The following is a 21,662-nucleotide window of genomic DNA, read 5'->3' on the forward strand; positions in this document are numbered from 1 at the left end:
AAGTAGTGCACTAATACCCATATGGACTCTGGTCAAAAGTAGTGCACTACATAGGGAATAGGGTACCTGTCACGACTCCTACCAAAGGTTGCTCCCCTTCCTGCTCGAGTGGTGCTCGGCGGTCATCGTCACCGGCCTACTAGCTGCCACTGATTCCCCTTTTCTCCTTTCTGTTTATTGGTTTCACCTGTTTTGTGTTAGGCTGATTGGTCGGGTTATTTTAGCCAGTAGGCCCGCCTGCTCTGTGAGCGGGATTGTTTTTGTGTTGCTACTGTGCACGCTTGTGTCTGATGTGTTTTCAGTCGTGGGTTTTCTCCGGACTGTTTCAGTCCCCAGTGTTTGGGGCATTTGTTTTGTGTGCGCCCTGCATTTCTGTGGGGGTGGCTTCTATTCGCCATGTGTGCTAATAAAGCACTACCCTGTACTCTCTGCTTCCTGCACCTGACTTCGCACCCACTACATCCAGAGTCTTACAGTACCACTTGGGATGCAGTAGTACTATCCTGAGAAACTTAATGTAGGGCTACATCTCGTTTGTAATTTATCCTAGCTTTCCTTTAATTAAATAAATGTGTGTTTATGGGTTCTGAAAACATCCACGGCACTGTACTGTAGCCTTTCACTACATCGCATTGATTTGTCAGAGCTTGAGTCCTTTAGAAGTGTGTCAAAAATGCTGCCTGGACCCTTCAGCTGAGAACAAACACATTCCCTCCATACACAGAAGGTTGAGCTCCACTACATGGGAACAGGTTCCCTCCATACACAGAAGGTTGAGCTCCACTACATGGGAAAAGGTTAGACCAGGGTCTCTGACAATTTCTAGCATGTGAGCTACTTTGCAGTTAACATTTTTGGGGAAAGCCTTTCTGTCTATCCAGAAGACAGTTCTCATGAATTTCTAACTGGCTACACAAAGTGAATGATAGACAAACGCGCGGCACACAGACATTCCATGACCATTATTGCTGGAAATTAATTGGAAGATAATGTGATATGTCTGGCTTTTTAGGGCATTTTTACCTAACTAGTTCTGGGATAATGTCAACTTGGATTCGATTGGATATTATTAGTACGGGAGCTTGAAGTGTCTGATACTTGCGGGAGCTTGAAGTGTCTGATACTTGTGGGAGCTTGAAGTGTCTGATACTTGCGAGAGCTTGAAGTGTCTGATACTTGCGGGAGCTTGAAGTGTCTGATACTTGCGGGAGCTTGAAGTGTCTGATACTTGTGGGAGCTTGAAGTGTCTGATACTTGCGGGAGCTTGAAGTGTATGATACTTGCGGGAGCTTGAAGTGTCTGATACTTGCGGGAGCTTGAAGTGTCTGATACTTGCGGGAGCTTGAAGTGTCTGATACTTGTCCGATTTGTCTTTGACAGTATTATGACAGTTTGCGGTGGAACATGTGAGAAATACATGCACTTTCAGAATTGTTTGTCGAGCTACTTATAGGTGGGCTACGAGCTACTGGTAGACCCTTGGATTAACCGAATAAACACAACACTAGATGTACAGTGTATGTTTCCCATAATATTAGTGTTCATCATTCATAAAACTGCATTGTTGGGTAAGGGCCTATAAGTAAGCATTTCACTTTAAGGTCTACCTACACCTTTTGTATTCGGCGCATGTGACTAATACAATTTGATTTGATTTTGATCACTGTCTGTTTTAATATTAGATTGGGACATCTCCACCTGGGGCATTACCCCCTTCCTTTTCCTCTCGGCTTGATGTCTCTGTGTCATCACCTCTATCACTCCTTTTGTACTCCTCAGTTCATCTGGGCTTTTCCATGGCTCACTGAGCCGCTCCAGGACCTATACCATGTGCCTGAGCAGAGAGGAGACAAAGACATCCCAGCACACTAACAATGGAGGAAGGAAGATGGCAGCAATTTTTGTAATTTATCCTAGCTATCATTTAAATATATGTGTGTTTATGTGTTCTGAAAACAACCTAAATAATATGTTGTCAATATGAAAAAATCTGATTTATGAAAGCTTGCTTTATTACAAAAATTTTTACTTTTATTATGAAGACCTGTCAATAGCAAGCACAATGAAATCTCTAGCTGCATTTTGCTACTTTGTGTCAGGATCCTATAGACCACTTCTCAACTTGAAGTTTACAAATATACAATGATTTCATCCAATATTGTGCCGCATGTTCACATGACTTTTTCTTACTTCAAAATCAAATCAAATTTATTGGTCACGTACACAGACACTACATGACCAAAGGTATGTGGACACATGCTGGTCGAACATCTCATTCCAAAATCATGGGCATTAATTGGAGTTGGTCCCCCCCTTTGCAGCTTTAACAGCCTCCACTCTTCTGGGAAGGCTTTCCACTAGATGTTCGAACATTGCTGCTGGGACTTGCTTCCAATTAGCCACAAGAGCAGTAGTGAGGTCGGGCACTGATGTTGGGTGATGAGGCCTGGCTCGCAGTCAGTGTTTCAATTCATGGGGTTAAGGTCAGGGCTCTGTGAGGGCCAGTCAAGTTCTTCCACATCGATCTTGACAAATCATTTCTGTATGGACCTCGCTTTTGCGCGGGGGGCATTGTCATGCGGAAACAGGAAAGGACCTTCCCCAAACTGTTGCCACAAAGTTGGAACGCTGTTCCACTTATCCAGAGTTCAATGGCGGCAAACTTCCCACCACTCCAGCCGACGCTTGGCATTGCGCATGGTGATCTTAGGCTTGTGTGTGGCTGCTCGGCCATGGAAACTCATTTCATGAAGCTCCAAATGAATAGTTATTGTGCTGACATTGCTTCCAGAGGCAGTTTGGAACTCGGTAGTGAGTGTTGCAACCGAGGACAGATGCTTTTTACACGCTTCAGCACTTGGCAGTCCCCTTCTGTGAGCTCGTGTGGCCTACCACTTTGCGGCTGAGCCGTTGTTGCTCCTAGACATTTCCACATCACAATAACAGCACTTACAGTTGACTCTAGCAGCTCTAGCAGAGCAGAAATTTGACGAATTGACTTTTCGGAAAAGTGGCATCCTACAGTATGACGGTGCCACGTTGAAAGTCACTGAGCTCTTCAGTAAGGCCATTCTACTGCCAATGTTTGTCTATGGAGATTGCATGGCTGTGTGCTCGATTTTATACACCTGTCAGCAAAGGGTTTGGCTGAAATAGCCGAATCCACTAATTTGAAGGGGTGTCCACATATTTTGTGTATCTATAGTGTATTTAGCAGATGTTATTGCGGGTGTAATGAAGTGCTTAAGTTCCTAGCTCCAACAGTGCAGTAAAATCTAACAATTCACAACAATACATACAAATCTAAAAGTAAAACAATGGAATTAAGAAATTGTATAAATATTAGTATATCAATACAACCTAGAATCAATGCAACCTAGAATATCAATGCAAACGTTTTGGGACATTCCTGAAACATTTTTAAAAGTTTCTGAAACGTTTGAAAACATTCTTGAAACAATATGAAACTCTATCTTGATTTCTGAAACCTATAGAAAACATTCTAATGTTTTTCATGCAAAGTTCCTGCAAAGTTGACCATAACCATTTCAAAACGTTTTTGGTACCCTTCAACAAAGAAAAAAAAAATTTTTCAAAACGTTTTCACATCCTTGCAGTAACATTTTCACAATGTCATAAAACATATATACATATAATTTACAAGAACTATCATCTGGACAGGAACACATAACAACAATTAATGCGGACACAGGGAACACCACCGAGGAATGGACAGATATACAGGGGGTAATCAACACGTGAAGGAGTCCAGGTGAGTCCGATGAGAGCTGCTGTGCGTAATGATGGTGACAGGTGTGTGTAAATGTGGGAGCAGGCGGGACACATATGTAACAAAGCTAAAAGAAGGAAGTGCCCCCCAGCAGACACATGGGATTACAAAAGCACACATCTTTCATTCAGCCAATCAGTTAATGGAAACACTTGGTAGGTGAGATTCACACAGATCCCACCTGTTACATTGCTTTACATTGACCCATTAACCTTTTACTGAAGTGGGCTGAATCAGGGTGTTTCTTGGTAGTCAAACAAATCTACTTTGAAACAAAAGTATACACCTCACACACATGGTTATGGCCTTCAAAAAATAAGACACCTGTACCATGTCAGATATAGAGTTGAAATGTATTACATGTTGAGTTTGCATCCCAATATTACACTTTATATACATCACAGAAGACTGAATTACAACAAAAATGTTTTGACGTAGAAACACCAGATTTTCGGCGAGTTTTTTTAAATAATGCTTATTTATGATTCAATTGTTGACAAAATGTTTATAACATTCCACCCATGAGGCCACTAGTGGCTTTTTGTAATCCGACCGCAGGAAACGGAATGGAAGGACAGAATTTGATGGGAAAACTTTTAAATGAAATTGTGAACTTCAACTACGTGTTTCCAGAGATCCACTCCTAGCTACATAGGCTTACTATATTTTTAAAAGCCACCTGTAGACTGAGCAAGTTTTTTTCCAGATCCAGAGAGGAAAAACACATTTCCAAAACAACAACAACAAGTGAGAGATGGAGGGAGAAAAATCCATAAATGTTTAAGAGGATGAGACTAGCGGGTGGGCAGTTGGGCCGCCCTAACGCCTTTTCCTGTGTGGCGATCGATTGGCGTAGTGATTAATGAAGTTGTCACACAGAGGAGAAAGAAGCTCTGTTTCTTCTCTTATCATGCCGGCCCTCAGTGACACTGCACCTGTCTCCCAACGGAAAGAACCCCTGACACAGAGAGAGTGAAACATCCAGCCTGATGGAAGAACAGGCGTGGTCTGCCCAGGAGCTGCTAAGGACTTGGAAGAAGTTCTATAGTACATATACCTGTAGGTGTAGACTACTGCCCCTGGTGGTAAGCGCACTGCACTTCACAGCGAAAAGCTACTCGATGACTTTAGGTTCTTAACTGATTGGTTCAGAATTATTAGACAGAGCATATAGAGTTGAAGTCGGAAGTTTACATACACTTAGGTTGGGGTCATTAAAACTCGTTTTTCAACCACTCCACAAATGTCTTGTTTTAACAAACTATAGTTTTGGCAAGTCGGTTAGGACATCTACTTTGTGCATGACACAAGTAATTTTTCCAACAATTGTTTACAGACAGATTATTTCACTTATAATTCACTGTATCACAATTCCAGTGGGTCAGACGTTTACATACACTAAGTTGACTGTGCCTTTAAACAGCTTGGAAAATTCTAGAAAATTATGTCATGGTTTTAGAAGCATCTGAAAGGCTAACTGACATCATTTGAGTCAATTGGAGGTGTCCCTGTGGATGTATTTCAAGACCTACCTTCAAACTCAGTGCCTCTTCGCTTCACAACATGTGAAAATCAAAAGAAATCAGCCAGAGCAATTTACAAACGCCTGAAGGTACCACGTTCATTTGTATGAACAATAGTACGCAAGTATAAACACCATGGGACCACACAGCCGTCATACCGCTCAGGAAGGAGACGCGTTCTGTCTCCTAGAGATAAACGTACTTTGTTGCGAAAAGTGCAAATCAATCCCAGAACAACAGTAAAGGACCTTGTGAAGATGCTGGAGGAAACCGATACAAAAGTATCTATATCCACAGTAAAACGAGTCCTATATCGACATAACCTGAAAGGCCGCTCAGCAAGGAAGAAGGCACTACTCCAAAACCACCATAAAAAAGTCAGACTACGGTTTGCAACTGCACAAGGGGACAAAGATTGTACTTTTTGGAGAAATGTCCTCTGGTCTGATGAAACAAAAATAGAACTGTTTGGCCATAATGACCATCGTTATGTTTGGAGGAAAAGGGGTTGAGGCTTGCAAGGCAAATAACACCATCCCAACCGGGAAGCATGGGGGTGGCAGCATCATGTTGTGGGGGTGCTTTGCTGCAGGAGGGACTGGTGCACTTCACAAAATAGATGGCATCATGAGGCAGGAAAATTATGTGGATATTGAAGCAACATCTCAAGACATCAGTCAGGAAGTTAAAGCTTGGTCGCAAATGGGTCTTCCAAATGGACAGTGACCCCAAGCATACTTCCAAAGTTGTGGCAAAATGGCTTAAGGACAACAAAGTCAAGGTATTGGAGTGGCCATCACAAAGCCCTGACCTCAATCCTATAGAAAATATGTGGGCAGAACTGAAAAAGCATGTGTGAGCAAGGAGGCCTACAAACCTGACTCAGTTACATCAGCTTTGTCAGGAGGAATGGGCCAAAATTCACCCAACTTATTGTGGGAAGCTTGTGGAAGGCTACCCGAAATGTTTGACCCAAGTTAAACAATTTAAAGGCAATTCTACCAAGTACTAATTGAGTGTATCTAAACTTAAACTTCTGACTCACTGCGAATGTGATGAAATAAATAAAAGCTTAAATAAATCACTCTCTATTATTATTCTGAAATGTCACATTCTTAAAATAAAGTGGTGATCCTTTCTGACCTAAGATAGGGAATTTTTACTTGGATTAAATGTCAGGTATTGTGAAAACGGAGTTTAAATGTATTTGGCTAAGGTGTATGTAAACTTCCGACTTCAACTGTATGTTCTTCTATGGCCATTATAGGATAAAGAATATCCTGCAACATTCTGTATCGGTTTATTACAGAGACGTACTCCCTGGACGTATGTCGGAAACGCTTCATGTTTTATACACCACATGGTGCACTGACACATTAGTAGACTGTGTGACACCACTGCCAGTGTCTGAGACTGACACCCTAGTGGGATATTTTCCCAGCACAAGGTTACTGTTCATCTTTAACTTCACTTAAACATGCTCATTTGTAGTTCTGGAACACTCACAAAACTTGCCAAACTCTCAAACCACCGTCATTCCAATCCCCGAGGATTGCCAGCTAACGAGAAATAGACTCTGTGAATCAAATCGAGAGAGCAAAAGAGTTGAAGAAAAAAAGACAACTGGAGTCAGTCCTAAAAATAGAGAAGAACCTCCAACCCTCACCTGAATTGAGGGAGAAAAGGAAGAATTAAGGAGCAGAAATCCATTCAGCGGTATTGCACATGAAAATGAGTCAGTAAGACAGAGCGTGTGCAGGAAATGAAAGAGGCTTTCTGTGAAGCAGGAAGGCTGAGGCTCCTCTCCAGAGACACCCTGCTGTGCTGTTTGGGGTTTTCATCGGAGAACTGCTGCCTGCTCTTTAATGAAAACAATATTTCACACCACAGGTGATGAAACGGCACACACAGACACATACAGTATGCACTGAAAAAAGTAATTTGTTTTGCTAACTACATTTTTTTGGTGGAAACCCATTGCCTAGAACCATTTAAGTAACCCAAATATCAAAGTCTAAAAATGTGGAATTACCCACAATCCTCTACAAACAGTGCCAAGTGGCGCTATTAAGTATTCATAACTTGCAAAAATGTAATAATTCTTTATCAGCACAACACAGATAAAGCAAATGTTTTTTTTACAAATATCAATTTGTCTGACTACTAGTTTATTCTTTTAAGTAAAGACTTAAAACATAATAGAATCTAGTAAGAACAACTTATTTAATAAATCTTAGATTGACTTTAAAATATCAAGTAATCATAACTTGTAAAGACTCAATAACTTTAGATTAGCAGAACACAAGTAAATAAAGTTAAATTTACTCAATAACCACCTTTTTTGTTAACAGGACTCAAAAGCATTAAGTGATAAGAAATCTTATTGACATACAGTATGAGTTAGAACCACTTTTATGATTTGAGTTATACTGACCGTTGGAGATGTTTGAGTAGCCACTGCTTTTTCTCTCCCAAAAGCACCCACCCACCCACGTTGGTACGCGTGAGAGAATGCCAGCCTCCGATTAGGCGCAGTCAGAGAGCTTGTCTGTTAAGAAAGGATGCATGATCGCTTGGTCCTTTGGTTCATTTGTCTGAGGACCGGGATTGTCATTCAAGATATGAGGATGTAGATCAAATGCTGTTCCATTAATTGTCTCATCTTTTTAATGGAGTGGTCATTAAAGATGACCCCTCCATCACATCCGGCCATGATTGGGAGTCCCATAGGGCGGTGCACAATTGTCCCAGCATCGTCCGTGTCTGGCTGAAATAGGCCGTCATTGTAAAAAATGATTTGTTCTTAACTAACTTGCCTAGTTAAATAAAGGTTAAATAAAAATATGTAAAAATATGTAAAAAATGTAATCTATGTGACATTGCTACACACAAGGATATACTATGACATTTGAAATTCATAGATGGTGGCACCAACCCATCCAAATGTATTCCTTGACTATCCCTCTGGCTATCTTAGCTACCTTTCGTTTTACATTGATTTGATGCAGTAGACAGGCACTGCTAGATGGGATGATAGATAACCTATGACATTTACCTATGGCAAGTGTCTATCCTGTCAGTGGCTACTTTTTCCCTTCCTCCCAGGTCACACATACCACCAGCCCCCTGCCCGTCCCCCGCCTTACTGCACCACGCACCGTTTCTCCTGAGTCATGTAGGCAGCGCAGCATACGAGTGTCAAAGTTTAAACAAAGTAACAAAAACAACATGTTTTTTTTCAACTACCCGGATATTTGAAAACATTTCAAATTTGAATATTGAAATGATTTTTAATGACCATCTACTGTAGATTAGGATGCACATAAAAAAATATTTTTCATCACAACATCACAAGATGATGAAATTATTATTTTCTTCAATACTATCTCAGTAGTCTATAACACATTTTTCTATTGCGTGATGTCGCAGAAAACCAATTGGTGCAACTGTCCTAGCTCTTATCTTCATTCATCAAGAACAGACTGGACCAGAGGCCCAAAACCCATTTTATCCATTGTTACGGTGATGGATACTCTTAGACGAGGAGCTGTGATGTCGCACTGAAATCAACCTGACATCCTCAAGGGGATTGTCTTCCCACTTGACGTCAATGACATCAAAGATCAAAGGAGATCAATTATTCTTCTTGATATTGCGTATTCCACGCGATCCAAGCGATCTAGCACGACTTAGCTAGCACAGATTATCCACTCAAGCAGAGGTGAGAATTTTTTCAGCAGGTCGCTAATCCATCGAGAAACATTGTGACAAGCCATCCGAATCCAAAACAGACCTACTTTGCAAACCTGCCTGTACGTATGTTTGTTTGCAGACTTCTAGAGAGATAGACAAAGGCAAGCCACTGACAGACACACTCATCAAAAGTTCCAAAGTAGGTTGAGGGGAATAATGAGAATCTGTGCCGCTGGTTCAATGGTGAGGCAACTTGTCATGGTGCCTCAATGCCTCCCTATCACAGGGCTGTCAAGCTAATGCCTATAACTTGGCTGACACAAACGAGGCCCTTTGAACGTGACATAACCTTGTTCAACCTAAAATGTGCGACAGAAATCTTGCTGAGAAAGTCTGATTGAAGGGGGGAAATGAGACGGCGTAAGAAGTGTGACGACAAAACCAAATCTGCCCGCTATAACACTTGCTCAAGGTTTGACAGACTTTCCTCCTGGTTTCCCGCTGTAGGTGTCCGTCCGTAAACGCCTCAGTTGTTCCACAGATTGATTTTTTGTTGCTACAACCGGAGAGAGGGGGTTCTGTCATGTGGGAGTGGATTCTGTGCGTTTCTCTCCAGCTTTTGTCATTCCAACGCCATTGTCGGTTTATGTTTTGTTTCAAGTTTTTAAATGTCACATGCACAAGTTGAGCGAAATGCCTTTCTTGCAAACTCAAAACCCAACAATTAATAATCAATAACAATGTAATACTAGAAAAAATACACAAGAAATAACAATAAATATGAAGAACACAATAAGTAAATAAGTAAGCATACTATATACAGGGTCAGTTCCAATACCACATGTACGATGTGCAGGGATACTGGAGTGACAGAGGTAGATATGTATAGAGGTAAGGTGACTAGGCAACAGGATATAAGATAAACAGAGTAGCAGCAGCTTGTATGTGATTGGGTGCACGGCTGTGTAGAGTCAGTATACATGTATGTGATTGGGTGTGTGGCTGTGTAGAGTCAGTATAAATGTATGTGATTGGGTGTGTGGCTGTGTAGAGTCAGTATAAATGTATGTGACTGGGTGTGTGGCTGTGTAGAGTCAGTATACATGTATGTGATTGGGTGTGTGGCTGTGTAGAGTCAGTATACATGTATGTTCATATTATGTGTAAGTGAGCAGATGATGGAGTGTGTGTGTGTGTGTGTGTGTGTGTGTGTGTGTGTGTGTGTGTGTGTGTGTGTGTGTGTGTGTGTGTGTGTGTGTGTGTGTGTGTGTGTGTGTGTGTGTGTGTGTGTGTGTGTGTGTATCAGGGGTTTGGTGAGGTTTGGGTATGGAGGGATAGGGGTGTGTGTGTGTGTGTGTGTGTGTGTGTGTGTGTGTGTGTAGAGCCCTGTGAGCGTGCATAGAGACAGTGCAAAAATGAATATAAAAGGTCAGTAAAGATACAAGGTTAACTCAGATAGTTCATGTAGCTATTTTGTTAGCTGTTAATCAGTCTTATTGCTTGGATATAGAAACTGTTCAAGAGCCTGTTGGTGCCAGACTTGATGCACCGGTACCGCTTGCGGTGAGGAAGCAGAAAGAGAACAGTCTATGGCTTGGGTGGGTAGAGTCTTTAACGATATTCCGAGCCTTCCTACCACATCACCTGATATAGATGTCCTGGATGGGAGGGAGCTCGGCCTCAGTGATGTACTGGGCTGTCCACATCTCCCTGTGTAGCGCCATGTGATTGAGGGCGGTGCTATTGCCATACCAAGCAGTGATGCAGCCAGCCAAGCTGCTCTCAATGGTACAGCTGTAGAACTTTTAGAGGATGTGAGGGCCCATGACAAACCTTTTCTACCTCCTGAGAGGGAAGAGCCTCTGTCTCGCCTTCTTCACGACTGTGGTGTTGGAGTTGTGCGTGGCCACGCAGTCATGGGTGAACAGGGAGTACAGGAGGGGACTAATTACGCACCCCTGAGGGGCCCCTGTGTTGAAGGTCAGCATGGCGGAGGTGATTTTGCCTAACCTCACCGCCTGGGGTCGGCCCATCAGGAATACAGGATCCAGTTGCAGAGGGAGGTGTTCAGACCCAGAGTCCTAAGCTTGGTGACAACCTTGGAGGGGACAATGGTGTTGAACGCTGAGCTGTAGTAAATGAACAGCATTCTCACATAGGTATTCCTCTTATTCCGGTGGGTGAGGGCAGTATGGAAAGCAATTGAGATTGCGTCATCTATGGATCTGTTGGGGCAGTATGCAAATTACAGTGGGTGTAGTGTGTCTGGCATGGTGTTTAATGTGTGTCATAACCGGCCTGTCAAAATACTTCATGATTACAGAAGTGAGTGCTGCAGGACGGTAGTCATTGCGGCATGAAGCCTTAGAGTTCTTGAGGACAGGAATGATAATAGTCATCTTAAAACATTACAGACTGGGACAAGGAGAGGTTGAAAATTACAGTGAATATGCCTACCAGTTGTTCTGCGCATGCTCTGAGAACAGGTGGGTGTTGAGGGTGTTGACCTGATTAAAGACCTTTCTCACTTCGGCCTCAGAGAGCGAGATCCCCCAATCCACTGGTTCGGTACGCCCCTTACACCCAGCACCATGTTGTTGTTGTCAAAGCGTGGACAAAATGCATTGATTTCGTCTGTTAGAGAGGCATCGTTGGGCAGATCACAGTTGGGTCTTCTTTTGTAATCCTTAATGGACTGTAGCCCCTGCCACGTGTGGCGGGGGTCGGTATTTGTGTAGTATGATTCCACCTTATTCCTATATTGTCATTTTGCTCGTTTGATGACTCTGCATAGGTCATAGCAGTATTTATTTTACTTGTTCCTGTCTTCAGCTATAACCTCAGGGTTGTCTATGTTGTCTGGGTGTGGTAACCCTGTCCTTTAGATTAGCTCCAATGTCTGTGTTAATCCAGGGCTTTTGATTGGGGAAGCAGCGAACCCTCACCGGGGAGACAACATCGCTGATACATTTTCTAGTGAAGCTGGTGACATAGGTGGTTAGCTGTTGCATAATCTCTGATTGTGGTGACCATTTCTCAACAGAGCGAGTTATGGGTACGTCTTGTTTGAGTTTCTGCTTGTAAAGAGGAAGTAAGAGTACAGAGTCATGGTCTGATTTGCCAAATGGCAGATGAGGGAGGGCCTTGTATGCTTGTTTGTGAGTAGAGTAACAGTGGTCTAGGACTCTATCGCCCCTAGTGGTGTTGGAGACGTGTTGATGGAAGTTGGGCATCATGTGTCTTAGTGATGAGGAATTAAAATTGTCGTCAACCAGAAAAGCAGCCTCTGGATGTAGGGTTTCTTCTGCTAGTTAATAGCCTTGTACGGTTCATTAAGTGTCAGCCTTTGACCATAACAGTCCAATAACAGCTGAAAACTCCCTCAGGAGGTAGAAGTATCAGCCTTTGACCATCAGGTATTCCAAGGCGGGTGAACAGTGGGTCGACACTTCCACCACGCTGGAGTTAGAACACCAGCTGATGTTGATGTAGAGGCAAACCCCCCCCCATCGATTTCCCCAACTTCCCTGTCCTGTCCATCCGTTGAATGGAGGATTCATCAAGTTGGATAGCCATTGGGGTTATCTTGAAAAGCAAATCATTTTGCAGTTTCGAGAGTCCTGTTAATAGCAAATCCGTGACCTGAGGTCATCCATCTTATTATCGAGTGACTGTACATTGGCCAGTCGAATGGAGGGAAGAGGTGGCCGGTTTTCCTTTCGCCTTAATCTCGCCAGGATCCCCTCTTCTTGCCTCTGTAAAGCCGGCATTTCCTATTGAGTAGCCCAAAAATTGGGTCAGAGTTTCAGAGAGAGCCCTGTGCAGATGAGTCAAAGTTGAAGCCGGAATTGAGGAAAGTGACTGCTGATCTGATGTTCAAAAGTTCTTGTCAGTTGTAAGAAATAATAGTCGATACATTTTGTGAAAATAAAGTAAAAATAAACATAAAAATCATCACAAAATAGCAAAGTTGTGTCGGAGCTGGCAAAACAACGGCCATCCAGTATGTCTGCCCACGTGATAACCCGTTGAAAAAATGTACCACACAAGCAAAACCCTGTCAGGGTAATTCCTTGACAAAGTTTGACGGTTCTTCCTCTACTTATCTAAATTAAGCAAGATAATCTGCCATCATGCACATTTGCTCTGTTTGAAATTCTAAGCATGAGACGACAAAAGGCTCTTTGGCGAGGCTGGATTCCACTTTAGTCGGCACACCGTCACTGATGCAGAGGTTGTTCCCATCGGAATCAGGTTAATTTAGAGTTCATTCTAAACTCATTACCAATTAACCAAAGTGCAAGGACTTGGAAATGTCTTTAATTAGAGTTAAAGGTCCATTGTTTTCATAGGTAATACCTTGGCCCCTTGAAGAGAAGAGGGACTTGACCCCATGCACATAATTACAGGGCATTACTTTTGCTTCCACATTATTCCAATGTTTCAAACTTTATTTGAAATGAAAAAAAGCTTCTTCACTACTTCAACAGACTATTCAAATTCACTATTTATGAATTGAGTTAGAAAAAAAATCACTCCATTGCATGCCTTTTTAGTTAAGGGGTGATGAATGAGTGTTTGAGCCTGTAAAGCTAGAATCCTTAATTGAAACATTAACAAAGTGGGTACCCCACCTGTTTTAGTAAAAAGCTGAGGGATGGGCCTAGAGAAATGTAACCACTCTCAAATGCATAAATAGAACTATGGATGCGAGTGCTGACCATCCATTCAAATTATAGTGTTAACCATGTTTTGAGACTATACAGTCTTTGTTTACATTTACATTGGAGTAAAACAAGCATATATTTTGGGTTCTTATGGGGTACAACAGTTGAACTAAGCCTATGAGGCATTTATAAGTTATATTCTTCAACAATCAATGGGTTTGTTTCATTAATTTATGAGTTGAAAAATGGATGTAGCAACTAAGATTCCAGCTTGAAGAATCCTTTCCACACAAACAGAGAGAGAGTTGTGTTAGATCTTGATTTGGAGGTGGAGGAGGCTCATTCTATTTTCAGTAACTCTAGAATACAGTGCTGTTTTCTTGATTCTTGCTATGGTTACTGAGTCTGACGGCAGTATAGTCTCTCTCTCCCTCTGGCTCTCTCTCCTCCCCGTCTGTTGAGTCCCAGTGCTGACAGTCTGAAAGCAAAGGCCATTCATCCTCCCTGCCCTGTGTTGTTAACGCTGCTAAAGCACGCCCTACTTGTACAGTTTAGAGAGGCTGTGACAGATCACAACGTTCATAGATGCCTTCTGCTCATCCCCCGTGACTGCGTTTTGTTTGTTTCTCTATGTACCTTAGTTCCTTTCTTACAGCCTACAGGGGAAGCATGATGTGTGTGTGTGTGTGTGTGTGTGTGTGTGTGTGTGTGTGTGTGTGTGTGTGTGTGTGTGTGTGTGTGTGTGTGTGTGTGTATACAGTTACATATCGCAATATTATTTTGGATGACACTATAGCGAAACTTTGACCACAAGTATCAATTTGTAAAATAAGCCTGTAAAGCTAGAATCCTTAATTGAAACAATAACAAAGCAGGTGCCCTGCCTCTGTTTTAGTAATAAGCTGAGTGATGGGCCTGGAGAAATGTAACCATTCTCAAATTCATAAACAGGCAAGGACTGACCATCCATATTATCAACATGAAAGTTTTAACCATGCTTTGAGGTTATATAGTTTTTGTTTACATTTATTTTGTTTATAAAGGTTAAATAAAATAAAACATTACAAATATATGTTGGGTTCTGATGGGGTACGACAGTTGAACTAAGCTCATGAGACATTTAAAAATGGTTTTCTTCAAGAATCAATTGGTACATAATATTAATTTGTAAGTAAAAAAATCTGCAACTGCAGATTGCCCCTTTAAAGACAATTTAATCAGTGGTGAGTTCATGTGTTTTGTTTTATAGCCACTCTAAAAAGCCAAGTGTTCTGAGTAGTCGCCAGACAGAAACGTGTTCATTTAGGAGATCCTAATGACAAAGTTACAGCTTTATCTAAGCTTCTGGCTCAAGCACGCTGAGAACACATCCAAATGAAAACGTAAATGACAAGATTCTCTCTGGACTATTATTATTATCAAAATGGTGCAAATTAGTCTTTACAGATGTCTGCCTTCATCAATAGCTCAGTTAAGACTCCTATTTTGTGTTCTTGTAATCAGATCTATTCTAATGTATATTGGATGACATCTATATAGCAAAGATATCCCAAGTGTATTTATAACCATGTAGATGGGATACAGTGCCTTCAGAAAGTATTCATACCCCTTGACTTATTCCACATTTTGTTGTGTTACATCCTGAATTCAAAATTGATTAAATATATGTTTTTTCTGACCCATCTATACACAATATCCCATAATGACAAAGTTAAAAGAGGTTTTTAGAAATGTTTGCAAGTTTATTGAAATACAGAATATACAGAAATATGTAATTTACATACATATTCAGACCCCTTTGCCAACACACTTCAAATTGATCTCAGTTGCATCCAATTTCCTTTGATCATCCTTGAAATGTCACGACGACTTGATTGGAGTCCACCTGTGGCCAATTCAATTGTTTGGACATGATTTAGAAAGAAACACCCTTGTCTATGTAAGGTCCCACAGTTGACAGTGCATGTCAGATCAGAAACTCTATCAGGAAGTCCAAGGAACTGTTCATAGATCTCTGAGATAGATTTGTGATGATGCATATATCTGGGGAAGGGTATGAAACAATTTCTAGTGTTGAAAGTTTACAAGATCACAGTGGTCTCCATAATTGGGAAATGGAAAAAATATGGGGCTACCTAGACTCTACCTAGAGCTGGCCATCTGACCAAACTGAGCAGCTGGGCGAGAAGGACCTTGGTCAGGGAGGCGACCAAGAACCGAATGACTACTCTGACAGAACTACAGAGTTCCTTGGCTGAGATGGGAGAAGGACAACAGTCTCTACAGCACTTAGCCAATCTGGGCTTTAAGGGAGAGTGGCCAGACAGAAGCCACTCATGCACATGAATTCACGCCTGGAGTTGGCAAAAAGACACCTGAAATACTCAAAAGATTCTGTGTTCATGCTATGGGGATGCTTTTCAGCGGCAGGGACTAGGAGACTGGTAATGATAGAGGGAACAATGAATGGAGCCAAATACAGGCAAATCCTGGATGAGAACCTGCTTCCCGGTGCAAAAGACCTTTGACTAGGGCAAAGACTTACGTTCAAACAGGAAAATGACCCCAAGCATACAGCCAGAGCAATGCTGGAATGGCTTCAGAAGAAGAATGTGAAAGTCCTTGAGTGGCCCAGCCAAAACCCACACTTGAATCCCATTGAAAATCTGTGGAAAGACTTGCTGTTCACCGCCGCTCCCCATCTAACTTAATAACAGCACTTAAGAAAATCTGCAACGGAAGAATGGGAGAAAATCCCCAAATTCAGATGTGAGAAGCTGATACAGACGTACCCAAGATGACTCAATGCTGTAATCGCCGGTAAAGGTGCTTCTACAAAGTAGAGAACGACCGATAATCGGCCGAGCTGATATATCAGACTAGAATAGCAAATCCAATGTTTCCATTGATCATCCTTGAGATGTTTCTACAACTTGATTGGAGTCCACATGTGGTATCGGCTATTTGCCCTTCCCTTTCAGCCTTGCCAATAGCCCCTCTACATAACAAATCCAAGTTAAAAAAAACTGCGGCTCTTCCAGCTGCCACTCACCGCCTGACCCAACAGCACTGCACATTTCTAGCTTGGAAAATCAGCAACAGAAGCAACAGAAAAGTACAGTATTGAGAAATGGATGAATTGCCACAATGTTCTCAAACAACGGGCAGATTTGAGTCACTCAAACAGAACCTACATTGTCGTTTCATCTTTTTTTCTACACTAGCTCCCATTGTTAGATATTATGCAGATGTATGACTTCATAGAAAATGTATTCAGACCATTTGCTAAGAGACTCGAAATTGAGTTCAGGTGCATCCTGTTTCCATTGATCATCCTTGAGATGTTTGAGCTTGTTGAGATGTTGGACTCCAACTTTATTGGAGTCCACCTATGGTAAATTCAATTGATTGGACATGATTTGAAAGGGCACACACCTGTCCATATAAGGTCCCACAGTTGACAGTGCATGTCAGAGCAAAACCAAGCCATGAGGTCGAAGCAATTGTCTGTAGTGCTCCGAGACAGGATTGTGTCGAGGCACAGATCTGGGGAAGGGTGCCAAAACATTTCTGCAGCATTGAAGGTCCCCAAGAACACAGTAGCCTCCAATATTCTAAAAAGGAAGAAGTTTGGAACCACCAAACTGATCAGGGGAGAAGGTCCTTGGTCAGGGAGGTGACCAAGAATCCGATGGTCACTCTGACAGAGCTCTAGAGTTCCTCTGTGGAGGAACCATCTCTGTGGAGGACAACCATCTCTGCAGCACTCCACCAATTAGGCCAGACATAAGCCACTCCTCAGTAAGAGGCACATGACAGCCCGTTTGGAGTTTGTCAAAAGGCACCTAAAGATTCTCAGACCATGAGAAACAAGTTTCTCTGGTTTGATGAAACCAAGATTGAACTCTTTGGCCTGAATGCCAAGCATCACGTCTGGAGTAAACCTCGCACCATCCCTACGGTGAAGCATGGTGGAGGCAGCATCATGCTGTGGGGATATTTTTTCAGTGGCAGGGACTAGGAGACTAGTCAGGATCGAGGCAAAGATGAACAGAGCAAAGTATAGAGAGATCCTGGATGAAAACCTGCTCCAGAGCGCTCAGGACCTCAAACTGGGGTGAAGGTTCATCTTCCAACAGGACAACGAACCTAAGCACACAGCCAAGACAATTCAGGAGTGGCTTCAGGACAAGTCTCTGAATGTCTTTGAGTGGCCCAGCCAGAGCCCGGACTTGAACCCGATCAAACATCTTTGGAGAGACCTGAAAATATCTGTGCAGCAATGCTCCCCATCCAACCCGATGGAGCATGAGAGGATCTTCAGTGAAGAATGGGAGAAACTCCCCAAATACAGGTGTGCCAATCTTGTAGCGTCATACCCAAGAAGACTTGAGGCTGTAATCACTGCCAAAGGGTTTGAATAATTATGTAAATTTAATATTTCCGTTTTTTTTTTTAATTAAATTATTATTTTTATTTTTTTGCCATTATGGGATATCGAGAGTAGAAAAAAAAACAATTAAATAGTGAAAAATTCTACCGCACAGAGATGATGCCCAGCATCCACAGCAAGATACTAAAGGAGATCAAAGCTCTGCGGACTCCAAGTAACGCAGGCCAGTACTTGTCCTTCACCACTGGCTGCTGGTCAGGAACAACCAAGTCACTTTGACATGTAATTTCATTGACAACAAATGGATACTCCAGCAAGTGTTCCTAAATACCTAAGCAATAAATGACTTGCATACTGCCGAGTACATCAGTCAGATGTTCCTGTGCATGCTGGATGAATGGGGCAACGATGGCTTCACCAGCCAGAGGGCAGTGATGAACATCATTGCAATGCTGAAATCCTGTGCAACCCATTCAATACTTGCCAAAACACGGCACTCTGATATCCAGCAGACGCTCTTATCCAGAGCGACTTACAGTAGTGAATGCATACATTTCATTTAAAAAAAATTCCCAGTGGGAATCGAACCCACAACCCTGGCGTTGCAAACACCGTGCTCTACCAACTGAGCCACACGGGACATGATCCCATGTTCAGGGAGACCTTGGCGTCCCTGAACATGGGATCATTCAAGCCTGCTCCACTCAGTGGAACTCCACCCTCCATATGCTGGAGAGATCGCCGGAACAGAAGAGGGCTCTTAACCTCTTCGCGGTAGAAAATGGAGGGTTCACAAGCCTGATCACTGATCAATGGAGCCTCGTGGCAAAACTAGTGGAAACACTGACACCGATAGAGGAGGTTACACTAGAGACGAACCACCACAAGTCCTCCCCCTCCTGCATCATTCCAAGTGTTAAAGTCTCCCAAGATGAAGTTCCCTGGGATAATGAGGATAATGGGGATAATGAGAATAATAGGGGTAATGAGGATAATGAGGATAATGAGGCAGGAGATTATGGAGAGCCTGACGAGATGGTTCTCCAGTGTGGAGGAGGTGAAATGTGAGGTTCTTGCTTGTCTCTTAGACCCTCGTTATAAGAGCCACCTTTTCTCCTCTGTGAATACTTTAACCAAGGCCAAGGAACGGCTTAAAAGAAGAGGTTGACCAAGGAGAGTCGGCTGCAACATGGGAGGAAGGGGAGAACCAGGCAGAGATGGAGGAAGAGACAAGAGAGGAGACTAGGGGACATGGAGACACAGGAGGAAAGTAGGGACCCAAAAAGACCACGGAGAGAACAGGGTCAGTCTCGTCCGGGTCTCATTGACAGAATGTACCAAACTCTACTTGGACCCCAACACCCATCGGCATAATCGGCAAGGCCGATTAATTAGGGACGATTTCAAGTTTTCATAGCAATCGGTAATCAGCATTTTTGGACGCCGATTATGACCGATTACATTGCACTGCACGAGGAGACTGCATGGCAGGCTGACCACCTGTTTCGCGAGTGCAGCAAGGAGCCAAGGTAACTTGCTAGCTAGCATTAAACTTATCTTATAAAAAAAACATTCAATGTTAACATAATCACTAGTTAACTACACATGGTTGATGATATTACTAGTTTAACTAGCTTGTCCTGCGTTGCAAATAATCAATGCGGTTTCTGTTCATTTATCATCGAATCACAGCCTACTTCATCAAACGGGTGATGATTTAACAAGTGCATTCGCGTAAATAGCACTGGCGTTGCACCAATGTACCTAACCATAAACATCAATGCCTTTCTTAAAATCAATACACAAGTATATTTTTTTAAACCTGCATATTTAGTTAAAAGAAATTCATGTTAGCAGGCAATATTAACTAGGGAAATTGTGTCACTTCTCTTGCGTTCTGTGCAAGCAGAGTCAGGGTATATGCAGCAGTTTGGGCTCATTGCGAAACGTGTGAAGACCATTTCTTCCTAACAAATACCGTAATTAATTTGCCAGAATTTTGCATAATTATTACATAACATTGAAGGTTGTGCAATGTAAAAGCAATTTTTAGACTTATGGATGCCACCCATTCGATAAAATACGGAGCGGTTCCGTATTTCACAAAATTATTGTTTCTGGATTTGATCATATTAATGACATAAGGCTCATATTTATGCGTGTTTATTATATTATAATTAAGCCTATGATTTGATATTTGATAGAGCAGTCTGACTGAGCGGTGGTAGGCAGCAGCAGGCTCATAAGCATTCATTCAAACAGCACTTTCCTGTGTTTGCCAGCAGCTCTTCGGAATGCTTGAAGCACAGCGCTGTTTATGACTTCAATATCAATTCCCGAGATTAGGCTGGCAATACTATAGTGCCTATAAGAACATCCAATAGTCAAAGGTATATGAAATACAAATGGTATAGAGAGAAATAGGTGATGTGGGAGTGCATCATTGAACAGGAGTCCCCTCAACCTTCCCTCCACGATCGACCAAAGCTGTTGTTACTTCAAAGCCCCATGTCCTTTTCAGAGGTGTGTGAACCTTCACCCCTGGTCTTCCTGGAGGCTGAGCTAGCCACTGGGAAGAGGTGTGTGAACCTTCACCCTTGGACTTCCTGGAGGCTGAGCTAGCCACTGGGAAGAAGTGTGTGAACCTTCACCCCTGGTCTTCCTGGAGGCTGAGCTAGCCACTGGGAGGAGGTTGTGAACCTTCACCCCTGGTCTTCCTGGAGGCTGAGCTAGCCACTGGGAAGAGGTGTGTGAACCTTCACCCCTGGTCTTCCTGGAGGCTGAGCTAGCCACTGGGAAGAGGTGTGTGAACCTTCACCCTTGGTCTTCCTGGAGGCTGAGCTAGCCACTGGGAAGAGGTGTGTGAACCTTCACCCCTGGTCTTCCTGGAGGCTGAGCTAGCCACTGGGAAGAGGTTGTGAACCTTCACCCTTGGTCTTCCTGGAGGCTGAGCTAGCCACTGGGAAGAGGTGTGTGAACCTTCACCCCTGGTCTTCCTGGAGGCTGAGCTAGCCACTGGGAAGAGGTGTGTGTGTGTGTTCTCCCCTCTCTCTTCCCCTTCTTTGCTTTTGCAATCCTCTGGCTGCGCAGATGTTATTACTCAGTGGGGTCAGATGCAATCTTTTAATGCCACTCTTTCCAGCTCGCTCTCCTGTTGTCATAGCCATCCACAGGCTGCAGGCAGCAGATTCAGCAAGGACAAGGTCACTGGCACTGCTGCCTGTCCCCCTGTGTCGCACACAGGACAATACCATGCCCATCACATACCATGGCAATGATACCTTAAATCATCTCTTACACACAGACACACACACACACTATGGTAAACCACTGACCCCCCCCCCCCCCCCCCTGTGTAGCTCAGGCTGAAAGAATGATCCAATAAGCCAATCTCACACACAACACAGACACACACACAAACAATTCACACTACTCATATCAGTACGGCACATTGTGCTATATTAACAAGCCCATGTCACACACTCACAGAGTAATTCCATTGGTGATTAAAGTCTAAATAGTAGTCATTATCATGACGGTGGTGAGACATGAGCTAAACCATCAGGTGTATTTTAGACCACCAGTATGTTGATACA

The sequence above is a fragment of the Salmo trutta genome, chromosome 17 (assembly GCF_901001165.1).
Source record: "Salmo trutta chromosome 17, fSalTru1.1, whole genome shotgun sequence".
NCBI lineage: Eukaryota > Metazoa > Chordata > Actinopteri > Salmoniformes > Salmonidae > Salmo > Salmo trutta.